Raw genomic sequence first — 24930 nt, 5'->3', positions numbered from 1 at the left:
CTATGGAGTAAAACATATGTGTAAAGGTGACTCTCACAGTCTTGCTATCATAAATGAATTTTCTATGTTTTCAAAAATGAATGAAACAGTTTATAATAAGAACAGCGATTTTTCTTTTCACTTTGTCCTGAGTAAAAACGATTTGTTTTGTTCTGTTTTCATAGTTCAGAGGTTAGAACAAAATAACAGGGTGGTTAATGGCATTCTTTTTATAATGAAAGTTCACTGTGTGAATACCTTTTGAACATAAAAAAGATAAATCCTTCCAATCATTATTTTCTTAGTTTTTCCTTTTGAGTTGACAAAAGAAGCTATAAAAATATATAATTAAAATTAATGTGTTTTTAAAACTTAAGTTGGTTGAATCCAATGATTGTATTTATGTTTTAAAACATATTTTCAGTTTTTCATTTGTGTTGGAAATCTCTTGCCAATTTTAAATAAATAAATAAATCCACTTTTAAAATAGCAAAAAGGTGCCATGTTTCAGACATTTTAGAATTGTTAGCCCCCCTTTGATTTATTTATTTTTTATTTTTTTCAAAATGATTTTTAACAGAACAAAAACATTTTCACAGTATGTCAAATAATATTTTTTCTTTTTGAAAAAGTCTGATTTGTTTCATTTTGACTAGAATAAAAGCAGCTTTTAATAAAAAAAATATAAAATAAATAAATAAATAAAAACATTTTAAGGTAAAAAAATTTTGGTCAAAGTTATTAGCCCCTTTCAGCTATATATTTTTTCGATAGTCTACACAAAAAACATCATTGTACAATAACTTCCCTAATTAACCTAGTTAACCTAATTAACCTAGTTTAGCCTTTAAATGTCAATGTAAGCTGTATAGAAGTGTCTTAAAAATATCTAGTAAAATATAATTTATTGTTATCATAGCAAAGATAAAATAAATCAGTAATTAGAAATGAGTTCATAAAACTATTATGTTAAGAAATGTGTTGGAAAAAGTCTTCTCTACGTTAAACAGATATTGGGGAAAAAAAATAAACGGGGGGAAGGGGGGGTGGTGTAATTCAGGGGGGCTAATATTTCTGACTTCAACATATCTATTTTTAGACGTCAAAAGTTAATAAGCATTAATAAATAAATATTTGCTGAAATGAAACTGACCAACAAACAACCAACCTACTAACTACATACATATTTATGACGAAGCTCTAAATGACAGTAGACAGTACGTTTTTATTAGAAATTTAGATAATAGAATAGAGAAAAGAATCTCCAGAGTTCTGCCAAAGACAAGGAACAGAGCCATAATATTGTCCTCTGTGTGTGTATATGAGACTCATTATTCTGTGTTACTCTGAATAAGGTGCAAAACCAAAGCAATGCTCTTAGAACTGCCTGCCCTATACAATCGTCTCTAAAAACACACACAATGTGCCCAGCTTTAATGAGCAGGCATCGGCCGATTGCTCCGCTCTTGTTGTTCAAAGCCATTTGTGAATAATTTACAGTTTCATCAAGGTCAAAGATGCTGGAACATCAGTTCAAACCCAAACTATAAAGAGACTGACTATAAGAACAGAAAACATTTGGGTCTAATAGTGTATTAATTGCTACGAACAGGTTGATTACGGCAACAATTATCTATGTAATAAATGACTATTTTATGAGCGCAGGAAAGAGCGAGATGAGAGATGGAGAAAACGAGCAAGTGTAATTATCTGTGTTAGAGAGTGTGTGTGGTCCCAGCGCTCTGGCTTCAACACAGGCCTCATTACTCTGTTTAGAGCCATAAAGAGCCCCATAGGACACGAGCACACACACATACACACACATGCACAATCCGACCTTCATCACATCATTACACTCATCTCAGTGATCAGTTCAATTCATTTGCACCCACAGCAGTGGTTTCAGTCAGGCTAGATTTATGTACTTATTTCAAACACATACCCACACACGCGCGCACACACAAGCTATCTCAAGCTATCTCACTAGCTTTTGGCTCTGTGTTTCTAACAGACTTTTTAATTAGAAACCAGAGGATAACAACAGTAGTGATTACTCACTGTGTGCCTTTGCCTGGAGGAGGTGTGGAGGGAAATGTTGCCACTCTTTAAATGCATTGCATTGGAGGATTCAGTTCAGCTGATTTTCTGAGAAGGGATTTTGACGGCAGGCCATGAAATGAACTTCTTGGGCTTTTCTGGCATCTTAAGTGAGATTCCAGTTCAAGATGAGCAAATGTTAAAGTCGAAGGACTCTGAAACAACATAAATGGAGAGGTAGATGTAGCCATCGGTTATTGCACACCAATACAACATAAAATGTGTCTAGCTTGTCTCAGTAAAAGTGGGATTATTCACTGTAATTCAAACCATGTGGTGTTTCTATTTTAGTAGATCCTTTATGTTGTTGTGTTTGTAACAAGCAATAAAAGCAGATACAGCTGAAGTCAGAATTATTAGCCCCAACACATTTCTAAACATAATAATTTTAATAACTAATTACTAACAACTGATTTTTTTTATCTTTCCTATTTCACTTCTATACAGCTTAAAGTGACATTTAAAGGCTTAACTAGGTTAATTAGGTTAACTGGGTAGGTTAGGGTAATTAGACAAGTTATATAATTATTATTATAATTTTGACCTTAAAATGTTTTTTAAAGAACTGCTTTCATTCTAGCCAAAACAAATAAGACCTTCTTCAGAAGAAAAAAAATGTATTGGACATAATGTGAAAATTTCCTCGCTCTTTAAAAACATAATTGGGAAAATATATAAAAAATAAAAAAGTCAAAGGGGGCTAATAATTCTGACTTCAACTGTAAATACAGTATTTCCATTTTTTTTATATATAAAACACAAAGATACATAACAATACTGTAATACAAATATAATGCAAAAGAAAATTAACAGTAAAATATACAAAACACTGCAAAAAATAAATAATAAAAGTTATTATAAAAACTTTATAATAACTCATAATATTTTAATATTATAATAACTCCTAATATTTTTAATATTATAATAACTCATAATATTTTTTAATGAGTTAAAAGCAATAGTAGTAAGATGCAACTGTAAGTTAGATTTCAAATCATTTACAGAAGACGGCAGATCACATGGTAAGGAAAGACTGGAAAACCTAGGATCGACCACTGCAAATGCACAGTCACCTAATTATCAGCTTCAGTCTTGTTTTTACAGTAGGTATGACAGAATAATTCTGCCTGATAATCACAAACATCTGGCTGCCCTTCTCTCAAAATATGGCAAACAAGAGGATGCCAAACAGTTTAAACACTTAAAAACAACAACCAGTTTTCTTTTTTATTTAACCCTTTAATGCAGTGGCAACTAATTTGGAAATCTTAATAATAGCAAAATTGGGTTTGCTATTATTAAGATACTGCCAGTTTATTGGTAATTAATAAGTACATAGTAATATGCAGCAAATTAAGAGTTTATTAAACATAGTTAACGGTAATTAGAGGTGTGAACCTATACTGGTCTCACGGTTCGGTTTGGTTACAATTTTCATGCCATCGATTCGGTTCAATTCGATATCTCAGTGCATCACGGTGCATTGACAATGCTTCCCATACACAGTGTTATATTTTGGGGGGAGGCTATAAAAAGCTGTCTGTATGAACACACAGACACAAAGCACTACACAGTCTCTCATTCACACACACATCCACAAACATAGACAGCACCAAACAAACAAACAAACAAACAAACAAACAAACACACACACACACACACACACACACACACACACACACACACACACACACACACACACACACACACACACACTTAAGCTCTCACAATATGCGGTTAGCCGGGAGAGCTCACGATGAGTGTAGCAAAAAAAAAAAAACGTAAAAAAGAAGCACTTTTCCGACGGTCCCTTACTGAGAGCTCCACTCAGCGCGAGCTCTCCCGGCAAAACGCATATTGCGAGGGCTTAAACACTGCAGTGGTCGTAATGTCGAGTGAAAAAAAAAAGAAAAAGACAGCTGTGAAACATAACCAAATTCATCTTTTTGTACAAAACACACTTTAGATATTTTTAGGGTAAGAGGTTTTTGAGTTATTGCCGTCTATAACTGAATGTGTCAGGAATACAGAAAACAAAACCAACTTAATTGCGCTCATTTCTGGCGCCCCCTGGATGTAGAGTGCCCTTAGCATTTGCCTATACTGCCTATGCCACGGGCTGGCCCTGAGTTGGCTCCTGAGTGTTGTAAATACCCGCGCTCACCTCCCTCGCCACAGAGCGCTTAAGAGATAAATGACGTCAGTACATAATAATCGGTTATGATTATTACTAAACTGATAAGGAATTGTCCGCGTCTGCATCGCGGTGGACCGAAGAAACAAATTTTGACACCCCTAATGGTAATTAGCAAAAATTGTACCTTAAAATGATCTCGTATTCATGTGTCCAAAGACATGCGGTATAGATGAATTGGGTAAGCTAAAATTTCATAGCGTATGTGTGTAAATGAGAGTGTATGGGTGTTTCCCAGATATGGGTTGCAGCTGGAAGGGCATCTGCTGCGTAAAACTTATGCTAGATGAGTTGGTGGTTCATTCCACTGTGACAACCTCTGATTGATAAAGGGACTAAGCTAAAAATGAATGAATGAATGTACCTTAAAACAAAAGTGTGACCAGACACTATATATACATCTTTACTATGTCCACTAATGGTAACCGTTCCACTTCCAATCATTAGAATAAGTTCTAAAGCAGCAGCAGACTTATGATGCATAGAGCTCAACGCAGAAAAATGCATCACTTCAGACCATCCAGGGAGAAGCAAGTTTAATCTGTTCTACAATTGAAAACGAAGATAGTGAACAGAAAGTGAGGAGTAGCAAAAAAGATAATGCTCCGTCACAGCACACTGTGTGCAGGATGAGCACCAAACCAAATCTCCAGGCGCTCATGAGAACCAGACTGAAAAACTTATCACACGAGTAGCTGTGCAATATAGGGCTCTGTGTAGGACTCAAATCACAGCTGTGTTGACACAGAGCCAAACCAGATGAATACAAGTTTGCTCATGCTTTAACACAACAAGAGGTAAAATTACTGTTAAAATAACTACATTTACAGCTTCGTTGTTTGTTAAGAAAAATGCACTGATGCAGTCATATTTTACGGAAACTTTCATATATCTTTCTCTCTCAATAATTAATTCAAATGAACACTAATTTATAAAAATAATAATATTTTGGCCTGCACTGCCAAATGGTTGTGCCATGTTTTGACTGTTTTATATAATGAATGTTAACGTAACTTAGAGAATCAATGTTTTAAATAATGTTTTACACTACACAGCATTGTTGGTTTACAAAAAATCTAAACAACGTAATCCTGTTGCACTACTACACTTGATTTTGATTTATTGTATAAAAAAAGCAATGAAAGGGACCTCATACCCTGGCTCACTGCAGCCCGGTGGCCATAGAATGACAGAGAACAGTGGACAAGAATAAATTATACTGATAAATATTAAAAAAATAATAATAATAATAACTGAAAAAATAACAGATTTATGACCAACTTGAGGCACTATAATTGTGACTCAATATTGGCATTTACAGTATATGTCTTCAGGAGAGGAATCTCATCAAACCTGAGATTTTTCAGGCAGATCAGACATTGTGTGGCTGAGTTATAAGTTCTTCCTTCTCCATGGGGATACACCGAACATTGTCAGTCTGCCATGGACACGCCTTTTGACGAAAACTCTACATCTTCACAATTTAACATCACAAAGGCTTTTAGATTACACTGACCAAACATAGCTTCGATCAGATAAAATTGGTAGGAGGAGTTTGTTATGGTGTAAAACATGCTATTTCCAGTTGCCAACAGGTGGCACTATAACTGTAACTGAATATTGGCATTTAAACGTGTTCAGGTCAGAATGTGTAAATTTTGAGGCAGATCGGACAATGCATATTTGAGTTATAACAACTTCCTGTTTTGTTGCGAAACATCAAAGTTTCTGAGGACGGCATGGACACATCTTTTGACGAAAACTCTAGATCTTTGTAATGTAACATCACCAAAGCCTTTAGATAACAAAATTCAATTTTGGTGTTGATCTGATAAAATCCCTAGGAGGAGTTTGTTAAATTACAACGCCTGGAAATTGCAAAAACAACACTTTTTTTTCGCCAGAGGAAGTTGAAAATATCTGACTTCCTGTTGGGTTTGAGATTATGCTCCAAGAGACTTTTTTTTATAGTTATTGGTATGTTTCATGTATGTGCCAATTTTTGTATGTGTGCATAAATTGTAGCTCTGGGGCCACTCTGTCAAATGAGCATAGGTGGTGCTGTCAAGCCATTTTGCAACACACTTGCCAAACCCTTATCAAAGTAAATTTTTACTATTTCTGATATATGTGCAAAGAGTTTTGGAGCATGTTTAGACCCCGTAAAAATGCAATTCATTCCTGAGAACAATTATAAGAAGAAATAGAGCAATTACAATAGCACCTATACACTGTTCCAGTGCTCAGTGCCTAATGAGTATCTGAAATATTTTATGGCATATTTCAAAAAATAAAGTTTATTTAGTATTCAAATTTGTTTTAATATTTTTTATTAATTATTTTAATTATTTTTATTATATTTTTTTGTTTTAATTATGTTTTTAAATTAATTGGTCTTATGCTTCGTATTTTCAGATTTTAATAGAATATGTATTAATTCCAGGACTTTCACTATAAAGCAACATATAAACCATCTGGGAGAGGTTGCTATTTTGGAAAATTATGGAATGTGTTGAAAAAAAAATGCATTGTGTTAAATAGTGACATTAGGAGTTAAGAAATGCAATCCAAAAAAATAAATAATAATAATAATCTTGGTGGGGCAGTTAAAGGGTTAATTGATTTATAGGTCTGGTTTAATTACAAAAAAAATAAATAAATAAATTAAAAAAAAACAATCACCCATACATATTTGACCTTGCAGTTATTCAAATTAGGTTAGCTTAGACAAATGACTATAGTATAAGTGGAATAATCCACAGCTAGCTATGTGTCAAAAAGTTAAATGCTATCTGCTGTACTTAATAAACATATACTGTATAATAAAAGCGACAGAACTAAACAGATACAAAATGCCTTAAACTAACCCTGCTTGTGTCTCAGGTGTGTGTCATTAGAGATTAAACAGCGGGACATGCTACACTGCTGTTACACCACATGCTATGCTAATCAAACAATAAACTCCCAAGATTGCGAGGTTCTGCCTTTTATGTCAAGCGATTTCAGATGATCAAATGGATGCACCACTGGACGACTCTCACAGATGTGCATATTTTGTAATGGACCAGTGACCCTGTCTACTTCAACCCATCACATCTGTCCAGTCCAGTCTGATTGGGTTTCACAGCCCAGGGCCCCGTATCCGCTGCCGGGCCCCGCGGATAGCACGTTCCCGGATCTCCCGGAGCTCTGCGAGGGATCAGAATTCCGGTTGAGTGGAATTTTGGCAGGAGGGACGGTCGGATGATCTAAAGGAGTGCCGGTAAGCAGCCCACACCCACCCCTCTCTGGAGCCGCATTTCACCCGTAAAGGGTTTTCTCCGTCTCTGATGGTTCTCGCACCACGCTGCTGTAGCATTCACAGGACTTTTACAGCTTTCAGCTGGATGGGTTTATTGAAGGTATCATCATCTTGCGCTGAGTTTGATCCCACAGTGACGCCATCATGACCACTGCCTTACACACTGTGGTGGGGCCGCAGTGTCTGTCTGTGGGAGTGATGGGGATGAAGTGAGAAAAAAAAAAACTATAATCACTTTTTTTAATGATGATAGAAGTAGTTTCTGTGTTTACATGTTATTAGCCTGTGTGTGCATGTGTTCTCATAGATGTAGTTAACTTTTATGAAAAAAACAGATCTGATAATTGTTGCAATAAATTCACATTGACACTTATACAGTAATTTTTATTACGTTTAGAGAGCTACAAATCAAACATAGCATAGGACACAAACAGACCGTGTAATTTTGACTCAAATTACGGTTCTTTTATTTGATTCAGGGGCCTTGTTTGTATTGAAAGGCTCATCAAAATGTTCCCCTTTTGTGCTGAATCAGAGAAGAAAGCCACAGAGCTAAAGTTCACACCCAGAATCTGGAGCTTTATTAGGATGGAGAAACACCACCGTAGCCCAGCAGAGAGAACTGCTCCTGCAGAGCGAGTGCAGGTCAAGTCCTACTGTTGGAACATAAATAAGAGGAGAGACTAGAACTAGAAACTAGACTTTTTTCTTAAAAAAAAAAAATGCCTTATGACAGTTTGAAAAGGAATGAAAGAGAGAATGACCAATGGAACAGATATATATGAGGAATAAAAACAAACACTTAGAGCAAACTGGAAATAACATATATTAAAGATAAATAAAACTGAATAGGACAGGTCACTTCATATTTTGTTCTTGCACTTACTGTATGCGCACAGTATTTTGTACTTAAAGGATGATGAAAACCATCTTTCAAAACCTGTTTGGACAGAACTCTGTGTAGGTATAGTGTGTCCACAGTCATGTTGGGGTGATAGAAACACAAATAGTGTCTTTTTTTTTATTTCCTGACATTAAATGTGACTTGGGAGAGTGCTTTCACTGCCCACTGAATTGATTGACAGCCACATATTAACGTGTCTCCGTGTTAATGTGTATAATCATAGCAACAAGACAGGACAAAAAAAAAATGAAAAAAGAGTGCAAAGTTAAACGTGCACACAGTGTGTTTGTGTGTGTCTGTGTGTATGAGTGAACTTTGTAACGACACTGTATGTGACTCATCTTTGCAGAAAGGCTTGAATTAACTCAACAACTAATACATTTAATAATCATTGGGAAAAATCTTACTGTTGGCACAGTAGGTAGTGCTGTTGCCTCACAGCAAAAAGGTCGCTGGGTAAAACCTCGGCTCAGTTGGCGTTTCTGTGTGGAGTTTGCATGTTCCTGCTGCCTTCGTGTGGGTTTCTTCCGGGTGCCCCGGTTTCCCCCACAGTCCAAAGACATGCAGTACAGGTGAATTGGGTAGGCTAAATTGTCCGTAGTGTATAAGTGTATGAGTGTGTGTATGTGTGTATGTGTGTGTGTGTGTGTGTGTGGATGTTTCCCAGAGAGGTTGCAGCAGGAAGGGCATCCACTGCGTAACGTGCTGGGTAAGTTGGTGGTTCATTCCACTGTGGCGACCCCTGATAAACAAAGGAATTAATGAAGTTCTTACTGTAGTACTTCTCACAAACGGTACGTGAGATCTGCTTCCTTCATGTCTGTCACTGTGCTGTTTATCTGCCGCAGTCTGAGATTGAGGTACACTCTCACATTTATGAGAGAATGGTGGAAGGGGAGAACTAGCATTAAAGGCACAGGCAACAAAAACAGCTGTGTTCAGAGCAGAAAATTCCAATATTCTGAAAGATATAATAAATAATCTGATGGGTGTTTTGAGCTAAAACATTACAGACATTTTCAGGACACACAAAAGACATAAATCTTGAAAAATGGCTTAAATAGGCCCTTCAAGGTACTTTTAGTGTGAAGAAAAATGTGTGATGCAAACACTGTTAAACGATACACTAAAGTAGATATGCAGTATGTTATGTAAAAATAAATATTTCAGAAAAGGCTTTTTTCATTCATGATCTGTTCTGTAATTGCCTGTGTGGAAAATAGCTTTTGTTTTCTGACTGTCTCTAGTTTTAACTTGTAAAATCTAAGCATACTTTGTTTCTAACTTAGTTGAAATACCAACGCTATCTTACAGCAATTCATAACTTTTTGATTTAGTTGCTAATTTGAAAAAACTATTTTGATCTCATTTGTACAATTCAGTATGATTTGCTCATCAGCAAGTTTATTGGTGGGCCTCCTTTTTAAATATCCTACATTTTCGTACAACTAAATTCATACGAATTAGCCCCTAAACTGACAAACTGCACGATAGTTACATTTCTTTGTGAGATCAGTCTAGAAAACACAGACAGTCACGTACTTCTAATGAGATTGGGTTAGGTTTGAAACAACATTAGAGTGAGTAAATGAGCTTCTTTTTTTTTCTTTGTTAAGAATCATTCATAATGTTTTCATACCCTTTAAAGAGCAGTGCCATTAGAGGCGGACATGTGCCAGCTTCAGAGGTCCACTTCAATTCCAGACGCTTGCATCATTTTACCCATCACCCCCCTCCTTTTCTCATTTATTAAAACAAAGGTTGACTTTCATCAAAGAGAAGGGCTTTTTCATCTCAAACTTTTTATCTGCTCCTGCCTGTGAGCGAAAATTAGGAAATGTGTCATTCTGTCCTATCAAACCTTCAAATTAGAGAGATGATGTAAGACATTATATTAGGCTCTACTTATTCAGCTATAATCAGAAACACCCACATTGTGCAACACTTCAAGGATATATGACTTCAGAAAGCATTTGCCTCGTCTTCGTCATCACAAATTCGCAGCTTCTATAGTAAGTCTAAGATCAAACGATAAAATGTATTTGTAAGAGCTTACAAAACACAGAAATAACTAACATGGCTCAGCTATACTTTTGCACTTATTTGTTTATCTCAATGAGAAACAAACTATTGATAAAAAAGGTGCTAACCTTCATGTAGCGGTCAGTTATAGGGTCTTAATGACCATGCAAGCATTGACCCGTGCTAATGGTGCTATAGATTAACTACAACGGTCAGCCTTTGAAAAGGTCCCAAACTATTCCCATGCAATCGATTCTCAAGAACGCCTGTGAAATTGAACTGTCAGGTGTTCCGTTGGATGCTGATATGATATTGATTCTTCTTTTTTTTTTTTCCCCACAGTGCAGCCTAATAGAGCCGGGACGCCGCAGACGTGGCCACAAGCCTCTATTAAATGAGCCTCTCTGAGTTATTTCGAATTAGATTTCAAATGGATGGACAGACAATGCATGTATGAACAAAGGACAAAACTGGAGGTCTGGCTGGTTATCCGGTACATGAAATGTTTGTGTTTTACAAGACTCAACCACATGTTTGCTTTTTGCGGTTATCTGTCAATTAGCAAGTTCTGCTAGAAGAGGCAGCACTAAAAGCACATTGACATTGTGGAGATGAGGCTAATAATGAGTGCAGATAAAGGCTCACATTAACACTAGCCAGCATCATTACTCTTTCTGTCAGATTCTGCCCTTTACCCAGCCAAGAATGTGAGAGGAAGACAGACAAACTCTGACCATGGGACTGGGAAAGAAAGTAAAGTGAAAAAAGACTTTTTATAGACAAAGTGTGATTAAATTGTAGAATGCATATATATATATATATATATATATATATATATATATATATATATATATATATATATATATATATATATATATATATACATATATATATATATATACATATATATATATATATATATATATATATATATATATATATATATATATATATATATACATACATATACATACATACATACATACATATATATATATATATATATATATATATATATATATATATATATATATATATATATATATATATATATATATATATATATTTTTTTTTTTTTTTAATCAATTGTGAGTCACCCGTATTCAGGTTTTTTGAATGCCAGATTTGCTTTCTTGAAGTGATTATTGTCTGTACCATTTGAAAAGAAAACCAGCTGCTCATTTGAGTGTGTTCATTTTCTAGTGTCTTTCAAGGGCACAAAAACTGTTTGGAATTCAATGACAGTATTTGTAGAGCCACTGATAATTCAAAATGTCTCATGAGTGTCCCTGACATATCTGTAGGGAAGAATGTCATGAATCATTTGGACAAAAATATAGTTAAAACAGTAATATTGTGACAATTTTTGTTAATGCGGAAAGATTATTTGCACTGCACCTTCCATCTAACTTTCACCAAGCCTAGTGTTTTCATTCTTTAAATTAAAAACAAAAGCTTTCAAAAATAAATGTGTTAATTTAGCACAGAATACAAATAACAATTTTGTTACTGCACAATATGTGCATGAATAAACAAAGTGAGCTGGAAGAAGCAGCATAATTTAATGAAATACATTTGGATTCATTCAGTTTTTTAAAGGGTCATGAAACCCCCCTCTTTTAAGTCTACCTCAGAATGTTTTCAAAAATTTATTTATGATGGGCACGGAGGGAGCGACACCGTGGCGCAGAAGTTAGCGCTGTCCTTCGGTTTCCCCCACAGTCCAAAGACATGCACTATAGGTGAATGGAATAAACTAAATTGGCCGTAGTGTATGTGTGGGTGTAAATGCAAAAGTGTATGGGTGCTTCCCAGTGCTGGGTTTCAGCCTGCCCAGAATTTTAACAGTAATTTAATGCCTTGCTACATATACGATAGGTTATTCGTAATTTCATATAATATACAGCCTACACATAACCAAAATTTGCTATACAGTATCATTATAAAGATAATCATGTTTAACTCTATACAGTAAATAAAGCAATCCGGCTTTAAGAAAGGCCACTCAACTGAGACTGCCCTGCTCTCGGTCGTGGAGGATCTCAGACTGGCTAAAGCAGACTCTAAATCATCAGTCCTCATTTTGCTGGACTTGTCAGCTGCTTTGGACACTGTCAACCACCAGATCCTGCTATCTACGCTCGAGTCACTGGGCGTTGCGGGCACTGTTATACAATGGTTCAGATCTTACCTCTCTGACAGGTCATTCAGGGTGTCTTGGAGGGGAGAGGTGTCCAACCTACAGCATCTAAACACTGGGGTACCTCAAGGCTCTGTTCTTGGGCCACTTCTCTTCTCCATCTACACATCATCTCTAGGACCAGTCATCCAGAGACATGGATTCTCCTACCACTGCTATGCTGATGATACCCAGCTATACCTCTCTTTTCATCCTGATGATCCCTCGGTTCCAGCTCGCATCTCAGCCTGCCTGTTGGATATGTCACACTGGATGAAAAATCATCATCTTCAGCTGAACCTCGCAAAAACGGAAATGCTTGTAGTTTCTGCCAACTCAACTCTACACCATAATTTTTCAATCCAGATGGATGGGGCAACCATTACTGCATCCAAAATGGTGAAAAGCCTTGGAGTAACGATTGATGACCAACTAAACTTCTCTGACCACATTTCTAGAACTGCTCGATCGTGCAGATTCGCACTCTATAACATCAGAAATATCCGACCCTTCTTATCTGAACATGCAGCTCAACTCCTTGTTCAAGCTCTTGTTCTCTCCAAACTGGATTACTGCAACTCTCTACTAGCTGGGCTTCCAGCTAACTCTATCAAGCCTCTTCAACTGCTCCAGAACGCAGCAGCACGAGTGGTCTTCAACAAACCTTAACGAGCACATGTCACTCCGCTGCTAGTCCGTTTGCACTGGCTGCCAGTTGCTGCTCGCATTTAAATTCAAAGCTCTGATGTTTGCCTACAAAGTGACTTCTGGCCTTGCTCCTTCTTATCTGCTCTCACTTCTGCAGATCTATGTGCCCTCCAGAAACTTGCGTTCTGTGAATGAACGTCGCCTAGTGGTTCCATCCCAAAGAGGGAAGAAATCACTTTCGCGAACGCTCACGCTCAATCTGCCCAGTTGGTGGAATGAACTCCTTAACTGCATCAGAACAGCAGAGTCACTCGCTACTTTCAAGAAACGACTAAAAACTCAACTATTAAGTCTCCACTTCAATTCCTAATCTGCAATTGAACTCTTGAACTCTGAATATCACACTAACTGTAACCAAACCAAAAAAATAAATAAATAAATAAATAAAAAATAATACTACAGACCTGAAACTTGCCAATAGCACTTATTCATTGTTGCTCTTAGTTGTGTAAATTGCTTCCTTGTCCTCATTTGTAAGTCGCTTTGGATAAAGCGTCTGCTAAATGACTAAATGTAAATGTAAATGTAAAGAGAACTTCTCTCCTACTGAATCATCGGGTCTGAATGCAGACAAAATGGATAGCAGTGCAGCAGGTGTCTTGCCCTATCTATTTCAACCATTAACCCTGCCGGTAATAAACATAGGTGAGCACAGTAGCACGAACATAGGAGATGTGTCTGAATGATAAAGAACTCAACTGATAAAAGACAAAGTCTGCCATTCTCCAGTTTTCGCACAAGTCTCCCAACACAAATGCTTGGTTGGCTGTATCGGCCCTGACAGCATTGCGGGGAAAACCTGCAACAAACCCTGTGGATCATGGAAACAAACACATACAGCCCTTCATGAACAGCAAAATACTGCATGTCATACGTAGTCTCACAGCTTAGCAGGTCTGTCTTCAGAAAGCACGTGCTGTCATGAATAATTAAGAAGCAGGGTCTTATCATAGAATAAGAAAACCTATGAATAATAAAGAGAAACCAACATGTAATTTCTGAACAGGCAGATAGCATTATATGACCAATTTTGTTCATGGCCCAAAAAACAATTTTAAACCTGTGAGATGAAACTAGCTGACAAAAGCTCAAAATTATTCAGTTTTCCCCACAATTAAAGCAAACATGGGCTAACGTTGTCTTAACTAATGTTCAACACACAAATCTGTTAAAATCTCAAAAAAAGTACTTAAGGGTCTCTTGAACTTTTAAAGGGATAGTTTACTCAAAAATGACACGGTATTCATGCAACCTCAAGTGGTTCTGAAGCTTTATGATTTTTTTTTTACTGATCTATCACAAATGAAGATGTTTAGAAGAATTTTGACAACTAGTCATCCATACTAGGAAAAAAATATATTTTCTTTTGTGTTTATCAGACTATGGAAACTAAGTGTGTGGGAAAATTATTGTTCATAATTTTCATTCTAGGGTAATTTATCCCCTAGGCATTGTTTAGGTAAATAATGTCATATAACATTTTTCTTAGAATGGCCATTCAATGTTTATAGGGATGAATCAATATGAATTTTCCGTCTGATAACGTTAACCGATTACTCTTAAGATTTGGAAGCCTAAAACCAATATATTATAACCGATAAATATAAATATTTCAAAATGTTGTATTTTTATACAATAAACAACTGATTTTATATTAAAAACTTTATAAAAGTTTGATCTGATCTTATGAAATGAAATTGCAAGGTTTATATAGATTATATAGACTTATATTCATAATTTCACATAAATCAGCATGCCAAAAATACATTATTTCCATTTCTTTGCATAGCAAATTAACATGCAACTTGACTGTTGCATAAAAATAATAGGTTAAAAAAAAACTGATCAAATGTTCTTGAATAAAATGTGTTACAGTAATGTACATATATAAAAATATGTAATGTCGTAAAAAGCTTTTTGAGAGGTGTTTTGACAGTTTAGAGCCACCATACAAGCAAAAAGCTAATAACAGATAGTATTACTTTAGAAAAATGCAGCATAAATTCATCCCATTTGGCGTTTTAGATTCTTTTGAGCACATGTAAATGCTGCTTGTCAATCAGACAACGCTTCTAATTTCCTTGCTGTCAATTGTGGGAAAAATGATCAATGAAAGCTTTATAATTAACCGCTGTGAGTTTAAAACTTTAACTGCAGGCGGTGTGTGAAGCGGAGTCAGATTTGTCCAAGGAGTCAAATTTTGATACAACACCTGAACATTGAGCACAGACGACTTTATGACAAACACAGTGCACAATATAAAGACAGAATGTGGCAGATTGTTGAGAATGAGATGTTTAGCATGTGTGCATCGCTGGTTTTATGTTTACACATGTAATATTTTTCCTGAGGCGATTTGAACCAAAATACACAATGCCTCAATCAGATACATCTTCAATGATAAGGAATATGGTTACTTACTGAGTTATTAACGCGCAGCAATACCACACGAGAAAGAACGGACTTTGAGAAAATAACCAATGTGAGGAAAGATCCGTTACAGTGCACCGGGCAAGTCTGACCAAGTTCGACCCATGCATGCGCGAGGCAGGCAGTTCTGTACAATTACGTAATCTATTGGCCTAATTTTGACATCGGACTGATAACGACAACATTAAAAGTAGCATTTATCAGCTGATAATGATATGGCCGCTGATATATCTTGCCTAAATGTTTATGAACTTAAAAGTGTTGGCATCATTATTTAACGTGAATAAATGATGGGTTTAGATGCAAAACATCTAAATGCCATCTGCAATTTCCATTAAAAATGAACTATTTTCTCAGCCTCATATGTTTAAGCTGAAATATTTCACTTTAAAGACCAGGAAAAGGACTTATTCTTCGCCTGATAAAAATGCTCATTTCAAAGGAAAATTTCAGACGGCATTTAGAGGTTTTTGCATCTGAACTCTTCAAATATCACAGAAAAAAAAAAAGTTTGACAAGTGTTCGCAGTCTTAAATAATTGACAGTCAGTTTTTTTTTTTCAGTTTTCAATCATGTGCAAAAATAAGTCTTTACTGAACATTGAAATGTATTATGAAAACAGCATATTATTATACAACTTTTTAGAACTTTGTGTTATTGTTGCTGTAGGTAAGGAGGAAACAGAAAAAAAAAACTTTCTAAGCACATATATTTGTGTCCGTTCAATCATTTATTTTATATTGAAAGCATAACAGAATCACAGATGCATGCGAGATGAGGAAAAAATGCACTATAATAAATATTAACACATTTTATGTTAGATGCACCGAGAAAAGAAGCCTAAAACATTGTTTTTAAATCTTTTTTTAAGTGATTCAAGAAAACATGGCTTCTTTTTTCAGAGAGTGCATATGACAGACAGCAGAGAGAGCATGTGAGCGGCAGTCAGACTCTATTGTGTTGATCTGATATATTATTTACCATGCCGGGGTGCATCTGCGTACATGTCGATCTTGTAATCATTCTGAATGTAAACATTTGCAAACTGTTTACTGAAATCCACTCTCTCGCTCTAATGCAATAATACACACAAAAACCTATTGTTCTCAAACAGCCGCATTAGCATTGCACAATTTACATTTGCATTTCTCCTAAGTCCCATTGGATATTCCATTACCCACAGACACAACCACACAAAGGCTCCACACACAAGAGTTTGTCTTTTATTCTCTCTCTGCGGTCGTCCAGTGTCATGTGGAGGCGTATGGACAGGAAGTAAGGGGCAAAACTCTTTCCCCTTAATTCAACACACTCGCACACATAAACACAGTCTCCTCAGATACACACACACACAAACGCATTCTCAATAACAAGTATATCATGCTGACCCAGCCAGAAAATGTGTATTTGGCCTCTGCTCACTGTGAGACAATGTAGAAATAGAAAATAACCCGTTTTTCTCTCCTCTTTGCTCCCTTCCCACAATGCACCTTGATAACAGGCTAGGAAGGCTCACTAACTAAAGGCTATAGGAGATAAATGAGGCTAAGAGGGAATGATCCATTTAATGAACAGTTCAACCTAAAATGTAGATTCTTTCATCATTTTCACATTCAAAATGAATAAAAAGGGACATTTTTGCATATTCTAGTCATTTTTGCTCATACGTAATTACAAAGAATGAGAACTGGGGTTGTAATGAATGTTCTACTAGAGTATTAGAAGTTTATTTCTGTTTAAATTCACTGCTTTTACTGTGAAGCAGAATACATTGCTATTAAAACATGATTGAGATATTGAAATATTAACATAACAGCCGAATTAAGAGGCAAACAGTTTATGGCCCACCCCCTCAAAAAATAAAAACAAAAACCCTCAATGGTACGCTGATTGTACCATTGAGGGTTACCAAAAACCCTCAATGGTACTTTGCAAAACTGTTGCAAACAATTTATTTGTGTTGAATTTAAACAAACAGATATATTTGATAATGTTCAACTTAATTTGTTTGTTTAAATTCAGCCCAAATAAATTGTTTTCAACCACTTAATGTATAAAATTTGAGTAAATCCAAGCAATCATCTTTGAATGAATTTTTTCAGTGTAGAATTCTTCAGATTTTAAAGAACTTAAATAAGTGCAGATGTCATAAAAAAATGTTTATCCATATTGCCAATGAGCATTGTTAAGTGAAACACAGCATGCTGTCTTATTTACACACACTGCAGGTCACTTGGTGCGCGGCTCGCCATCTTACCTCACCTCTCTCTCTCTCTCTCTCTCTCTCTCTCTCTCCTCCACACTGTCCCGTGAAGACAATTGTGCATGTGCATTTGTAAGCATTAAATAAATAATATTTATTATTTAATGCTTGTCTCCTATTTAAGTGCATTGTTTTTTTTTTATGACGGTGTAACGGTATTGAAACTGACACCGTTGCTATTGTTAGATCCTGCAGTATACCAAATTATTCTATTACCGCCCAAGCCTACTGTATATATATATATATATATATATATATATATATATATATATATATATATATATATGTAATATATATATATATATATATATATATATATATATATATATATATATATATATATATATATATGTAATATATATATATATATATATATATATATATTTTTTTTTTTTTTTTTTTTTTTGGTTCAACTTAATTGCATATTTCAATTTATCCACCTCTGGTCAATCGCTCCTGCAGTCACACTTTTTTTTAAAACACATACTATATATCCAGGAATCTGTTGAGACGAAATAACTTCGGAATTTATGGCAACTCCAAAACAGGTCAGCCATCGGGAGACTAATGAGAGACTGTGTGTACAGGAAGTGCAGCTCATAGACTTTGGAGGTTTCAAGCCACAATTACATATTGTGACAAAAATAATCCCCCTTTATGAAAAGAACAGGGCTCAGAGGTGAAAACATGAGTAAAGAAGAGAATAGGGAACGAGGCTGATTAAACAGAGAAAGAGAGAGAGGGTGACGATTATGAGAATATATGGGATTGTGGTATGGCCTAGATTACCTCATTCCAAACCAAAGCCACACGTTCAGGATCTGCTGCCAAACCATCTCTTTTTCTTTTTCTCTCTCTCTCTAACACACACTCTTTCTTGCCGCGTAAATTACTACCCAATGAGCCCAGACAGAAGACATGATCAATGTATGGCAGTCGGTGACACTGCTCACCCTGTGGTTGTCGGGTCGGTTGTCCTTTACACTCAAGGAAAAATTGAGTCTATTTCAAGGCCACTCGATCACTGCTGTTAATCTTCTGCCAATGTCGCCTGCTTTTCTTTTCACAATTTTGCTATTTTTTTTTGTAAATCTTCCTCCATCTGTTTCTTAAACCCAGCTTTATCCCACACACCTAATGCATTTTCCTGCCCAACACCTGCTTTCACATTCCACCCCAAAAGGCCATTTTGTTCACATTCTGTCTGAAATACTGCATAGTTATGTCAACACAATATCCAAAATCACTCACTTTAGGTACTTTACAGAACTTTTTAGAGTCGTCTAAGTAAGTCTAAAAGTATTCAGGTACAGTAATTGTATAAATATAAAAAAATAATTAAATAAAATTATTTGTTATTAAAGTTAAAAAGGCACACTTTTTTATTCCTGAATGCTTTTAAAATCATCATAGTCACAGTCCTTAGAAATAAACAAATTAAAAATAAATAATATTAAAGACTCAACATTGCATATGCTGCGATGTGACTATTGTGGATGATCACATTGCGATATCGGTGCTGAAAGCATTTATCGTGCAGCCCTAAATAAAACATGTAATAAAATAATAATAACCGGACGATACGGTGGCTTAGTGGTTAGCAAAGTTAGCCTCACAGCAAGAAAGCCACTGGTTCAAGTCCCGGCTGGGCCAGTTGACATTTCTTTGTGGTGTTTACATGTTCTCGTGTGGGTTTCCTCCGGGTGCTCTAGTTTCCCCCACAGTCCAAACACATGCCTAGTAAAATGAATAAACTAAATTGGCTGTAGTGTATGTGTGTGAATATGTGTGTGAATGTGTGTGTGAATGTGTGTGTGTGTGTGTGTTTGTGTTTGTGAATATTTCCCAGTACTGAGTTGCAGCTTGAAGGGTGTGCTGTGGTAAACATTTGCTGGATAATTTGACGGTTCATTTCGATGTGGCGACCCCTGATGAATAAACAGACTAAGCCGAAGGAATTACTCATTCAAATAGATATTTAGGATTGTTTCAGCAAATCAACATTCATGTGCAATGACTTTACTGTGGAATGGAAATTACATTTGGTTCTTGTCCAATGTTACATATTTGGCTTCTAAGACAGAGAAGATTATGAATATATTACTAGGAAATATTACAAAGCAAAGTGTAATGTGAAAGCCATTTCATGTTGACCAGTGTAAAATAATGATTTAAAAAATATATCAACATTATAAAAATATGAATACATTAAAACAAGATGTATATTCTCAATTTGTTCCGGTTTGGTCTGTGAATGTAACATATTGAAGGATCACTGCACATAAGAAAGCAGCGTTTCCATTCTGCCTGTTTTGGACTTTTTGAAATAATGTTTGCTGTGCTTTATTTATTGCTGAATTGCTTGCCTGACACAGTAACATTTACTGTAATAGGGTGAGATGCATGGTTAGCTCCAAATGCCAGCCACCCGCATCCTCTTGCCAAGCAGAACAGACTGCACTCAATATAAAACTCCCACATAGAGCGGAGGTGCAGAGAGGCTGGTTGCAGCGCCCAGCAGTGTCTGCTTATGGCATTTATTAAAGAAATTACCAGAGAATCCGACAGGCCCGGTTAGCATATGGCACAGATACTGTACGTCACTTCTAAAGACACAAAGCTGTGATTACCTTAGCATCAAAATGATGGTTTCTGACAGGCACATGTGCTGTTAAGAGAGTAGAACTCTGCCGAAATATCAACTTACGCACTGCCACCTGCACCGTCCAAACTGGTTTTCCGCTGGACTTCCCGACTTTTTTTTTTTTTTTTTTACATTTTCTGGCTTTTATTTGTTGTGATTGAACATCCGTCAAACCTCTGGCTCGATCATCTATCTTTATAAAAAGAAGGAGAAAAGAGTAGCAATAATTTCCACCAGTATGCAGAGACAAATAAACAGCAAGGAAAGAAACCTGACACAACGCTTTTAAAGACGGATTGGAGAAAAGCAGGGAATGAAAGAGCCGGAGCGGAGGGAGTATAAATAGGTAGGCTGTTGTTGTAAGAGACAGAGGGACCAAGGGTTTTGGAGACTCAACTGCGCCAGGAGGAAATTGTGCATGGCCAGTTTTGGAGGCACTACAGTGGAGAGCAGCAGAGTGAAAGATGAGCAGAATCTGATGTTTATTTATAAAGCTTAGTGTCTTATGGAAGACAAAATATAAGTGGACGCAGGATTTTAAAAAATTAAAACTGCTTTTATTCTAGCCTAAATAAAACAAATAAAACTTTCTCCAAAGGAAAAAGTATTTTCATACATAAAGTAAACATTTCTTTGCTCTGTTAAACATCATTTAAAAAATATTAAATAAAAATAAATAAATTCAGAAAGGCACTAATAATTCTGACTTTAACTATATATATATATATATATATATATATATATATATATATATATATATATATATATATATATATATATATATATATATATATATATATATATATATATATATATATTAGGGATGTGCGGAGCAGCCGGTATTTGTATTTGTATTTGTATTTGTTGAGTGGGGAAAAGTATTTGTATTTGTATTTGTATTTGAGTAAAATTCAAAATGGCACAAAAATATATATTTTTTCTATTACACTTCTAATTTACATTATAGTGAAAGTTTTGTTTAATTATACCCATTATATAAATTATAGATATGCAATACTGGCTGTTGTTTTTGAACATGTGACAAGAAATGTCATTGAAAAGATAATAACATAGAAGCCATTATCTCATCCATGGTTAAACCAACAACTAATAAAATACCATTGTGAATATTATGAACCCCACCACCACCGTTCTTGTTGAAGGACACTGAATAGACAGAATAAAAACAAATAATACTTCAAAAAACTGTTCTTCTTCTGAAAGAACTTCTTTCCAATGCACAGAATTCCAAAAACTAATATTAACTAAATAAATCTAAATAAAACCCTGCCTGGGAGATCTGGCAGAACAAAAGTATTCTATATAATACTAAAAGATACAGCCCTGCTATTGTCATCTGCCAGCCACAAAAAAGACACAAAGTTTGTTTGTTTTTTGTTTTTTTTATGTTTGAAACTGACTTGCTGGGGCAGAATGTGGCTGTGTTGATGGTTTGGTGCTTGTGGAGGATTTAGCAGAACATAGCTGTGCTGATTGAGGGGATTGATGCATGTGGGGGGTTCACAGACAGTATCAGGAGAGGATGCTTTTAGTGCATGTGATAATACATTACATAGAAGGTTGCGCGGTGGCACAGTGAGTAGCACTGTCGCCTGACAGCAAGAAGGTTGCTGGTTCGAGCCCCGACTGGGTTCTCCCCATGTTGGCGTGGGTTTCCTCCGGGTGCTCCGGTTTCCACCACAGTCCAAACACATGCAATACAGGTGAATTGGGTAAGCTAAATTTTCCCTATTGTATGTGTGTGAAAGTGAGTGTATGGATGTTTACCAGTGCTGGGTAGCAGCTGGAAGGGCAGCCACTGCGTAAAACATATGCTGGATAAATTGGTGGTTCATTCCACTGTGGCAACCCCAGATTGATAAAGGGATTTAGCCGAAAAGAAATGAATGAATGATTATGGATAGAAGATGTTGACAGATGTTTAATATCTCTGCCTCTGCCGATTTCATTTTTGCACACATTATACAGTATCAGTTTGTAAAATGCTTCCACACATAACCTGAAGGTTTTTTTTTCTTTTTGACTGGTGGAGGACCAAAAAATGGCTCAGCAGCAGTCTCATTTTTTTCATGGTGCCCAAATGTATTTGAGGAGTTTCAAGTTAATAAAAAGTGACGGGAAGCTATGCTAAGGTTAACTAGCCTATAGCATATATCTTGCTGTCTGCAAAAGACAGTAATTTAGACTTACCATATAACTCCCATAAGTGCATACTTTTCAACACAACTGCAAAAGCATTGTTTTAACCTTTATAAACGAACGTTAACGTTACTCTGTCAACAGTCTATTGTCTAAATTACCGCGCTAACAGAGCTAACGTTGCGTAAACAGAGCACCCGGTTGCAGATGTCAATAATGCAGCGTAATAGAATATCCCGAACAAACTCCGCTTCAACTCCGCTACAAGTTTATAAACTGCCTTTGGAACCCAATTAAGGTACAAAAATCTATTTAACAAAAATAGTGATGCAGTGAAGTATTTTTTTTCGCTCAGCCGAGCCTTCTGTCTGTTGCTGTGGAGAAGCTTGTGTCAGACACCTTTTATCTCCGCCCCGCCTTCCCACTACTGACTGAGCGCGTCTCTCTCTCTCTCTCTCTCTCTCTCTCTCTCTCTCTCTCTCACTCACTCACTCACTCACGTGGGCATGCACTGTGGTCTCATGAGGAAACGCTGCTTTTTGATATAGTGTTTTTCTTGCTCCCGAATACAAATAATTTTTAAGTATTTGTTCGAATCAAGTATTCATAAAAACACGCTATTCGTGCCTTTCCGAATACCGTATTCGGGTTCGGCTCCACCCTTAATATATATATATATATATATATATATATATATATATATATATATATATATATATATATATATATATATATATATATATATGAAGTTACAAGTTATACAGTTACAAGTTACAGACAAGTTATTGTATAACGATAGTTATTCTGTAGAATATTTTTAAAAAAGGGGCTAATGACTTTGACCCTAAAATTTTTTTTTTTTCAACTAAACTGCTTTTATTCTAGCTGAAATAATACAAATAAGACTTTTTCTGAAAGAAGAAAATATTACCAGACTTACTGTGAAAATGTCCTTGCTCTGTTAGACATCACTTGGGAAATATTTAATTTGATTAAAAAAAATTACATGGGGGGGCTAATAATTCTGACTTCAACTATATATTATACATACAGCCATATTGTACCGCTACAAGAATGATATTGTGTATATACAACAGTTTGACGGTATAATCGTGTATACAAAAATCAAACACAGAGATTCTAAAAACCCTTTTGTATGACAAGCTACTTTTTCCGCCATAAGATGGCCCTCTATAATTTGTCAGTCTCTGAAATGGCTCAACGTCAAATTGAGCTTGAGACCCCTGCTCTAGCGTAACACCTAAAGTGATGACAAACCAGTGATTTTTCTGACATTTTAAGATTAGGGCTGAAGGGCATGAAATGCTATCAGTCTGGATCTAGATGTCTTAAGACATTTCCCAGTATTTTGTCTGTTGCAATCAGGAGATGACAATAATTAACCCCGAAAAAGCCAAAGCAGTGCAAACACTACCAGATTGCTGTTGTGTTTGTGACAAGGAAAAATGCTAAACACATGTGGGCATATCTTCTTTCTTTCTTTTTTACTGAACTAGTCTGCAGTAGGCTTGGGCGATATTACGGTATTATGGTATACCGCGGGATCTAAAAATAGCAACGGTGTCAGTTTCAATACCGTTATACCGTCATAAAGTATTAAATATCCTTTATTTAATGCCTAAAAAACGTGTGTGTGGTTGTCATCACGGGACAGTGTGGAGGAGAGAGATAGAGGAAGAGGGAGGGGGAGAGGGTGAGAGGGAGAGGGAGAGAGGGACAGGGAGACGTGACGTGACGAGTCGCGCTTCAAAGTGTCCTGCCGTTTGGCAGTTTAGACTGAACAGAAGGGAGACGTGGTTAATATGAACGAGAGGTCTGCATTTGAGCTGAAGATCTTTGCCCGAACCCGGCGAGACCCGAAAAAATCCAAATCCCTGCATTAAATCCATCCCTGCAAAGGTGAAGCAAATTATGACGAAGTAGTAAAAAAAAGAGAATTATTACGGCGGTCAAGCCAGTCAGAAAGAGCGGTTATTCCAGCCGCAGGTATTTAGCGGTCGCTCATACACTGCGTATTACGGTAGAGCC

At 36.1% G+C, this 24930-nt stretch overlaps 1 protein-coding gene across 7 annotated transcripts in view; it reads right to left on the bottom strand.

Moving 5' to 3' along the window:
• LOC141376138 (uncharacterized) overlaps nt 1–24930 on the bottom strand; it is a 1062333-nt gene that overhangs the window by 245085 nt on the left and 792318 nt on the right. For all 7 annotated transcript variants that reach the window (XR_015499513.1, XR_015499526.2, XR_015499528.2 and 4 more), the window contains one exon: nt 2038–2231. The gene's annotated coding sequence lies outside the window, so the exon portion shown is untranslated. The remainder of the gene's footprint in view (nt 1–2037; nt 2232–24930) is intronic.

Source organism: Danio rerio, chromosome 9 (genome assembly GCF_052040795.2).
Source record: "Danio rerio strain M-AB ecotype USA chromosome 9, GRCz13ab, whole genome shotgun sequence".
NCBI classification, from domain to species: Eukaryota; Metazoa; Chordata; class Actinopteri; order Cypriniformes; family Danionidae; genus Danio; species Danio rerio.
Note: the sequence above shows the minus strand (reverse complement) of the source record. Positions and strands in the feature narration are given on the sequence as shown.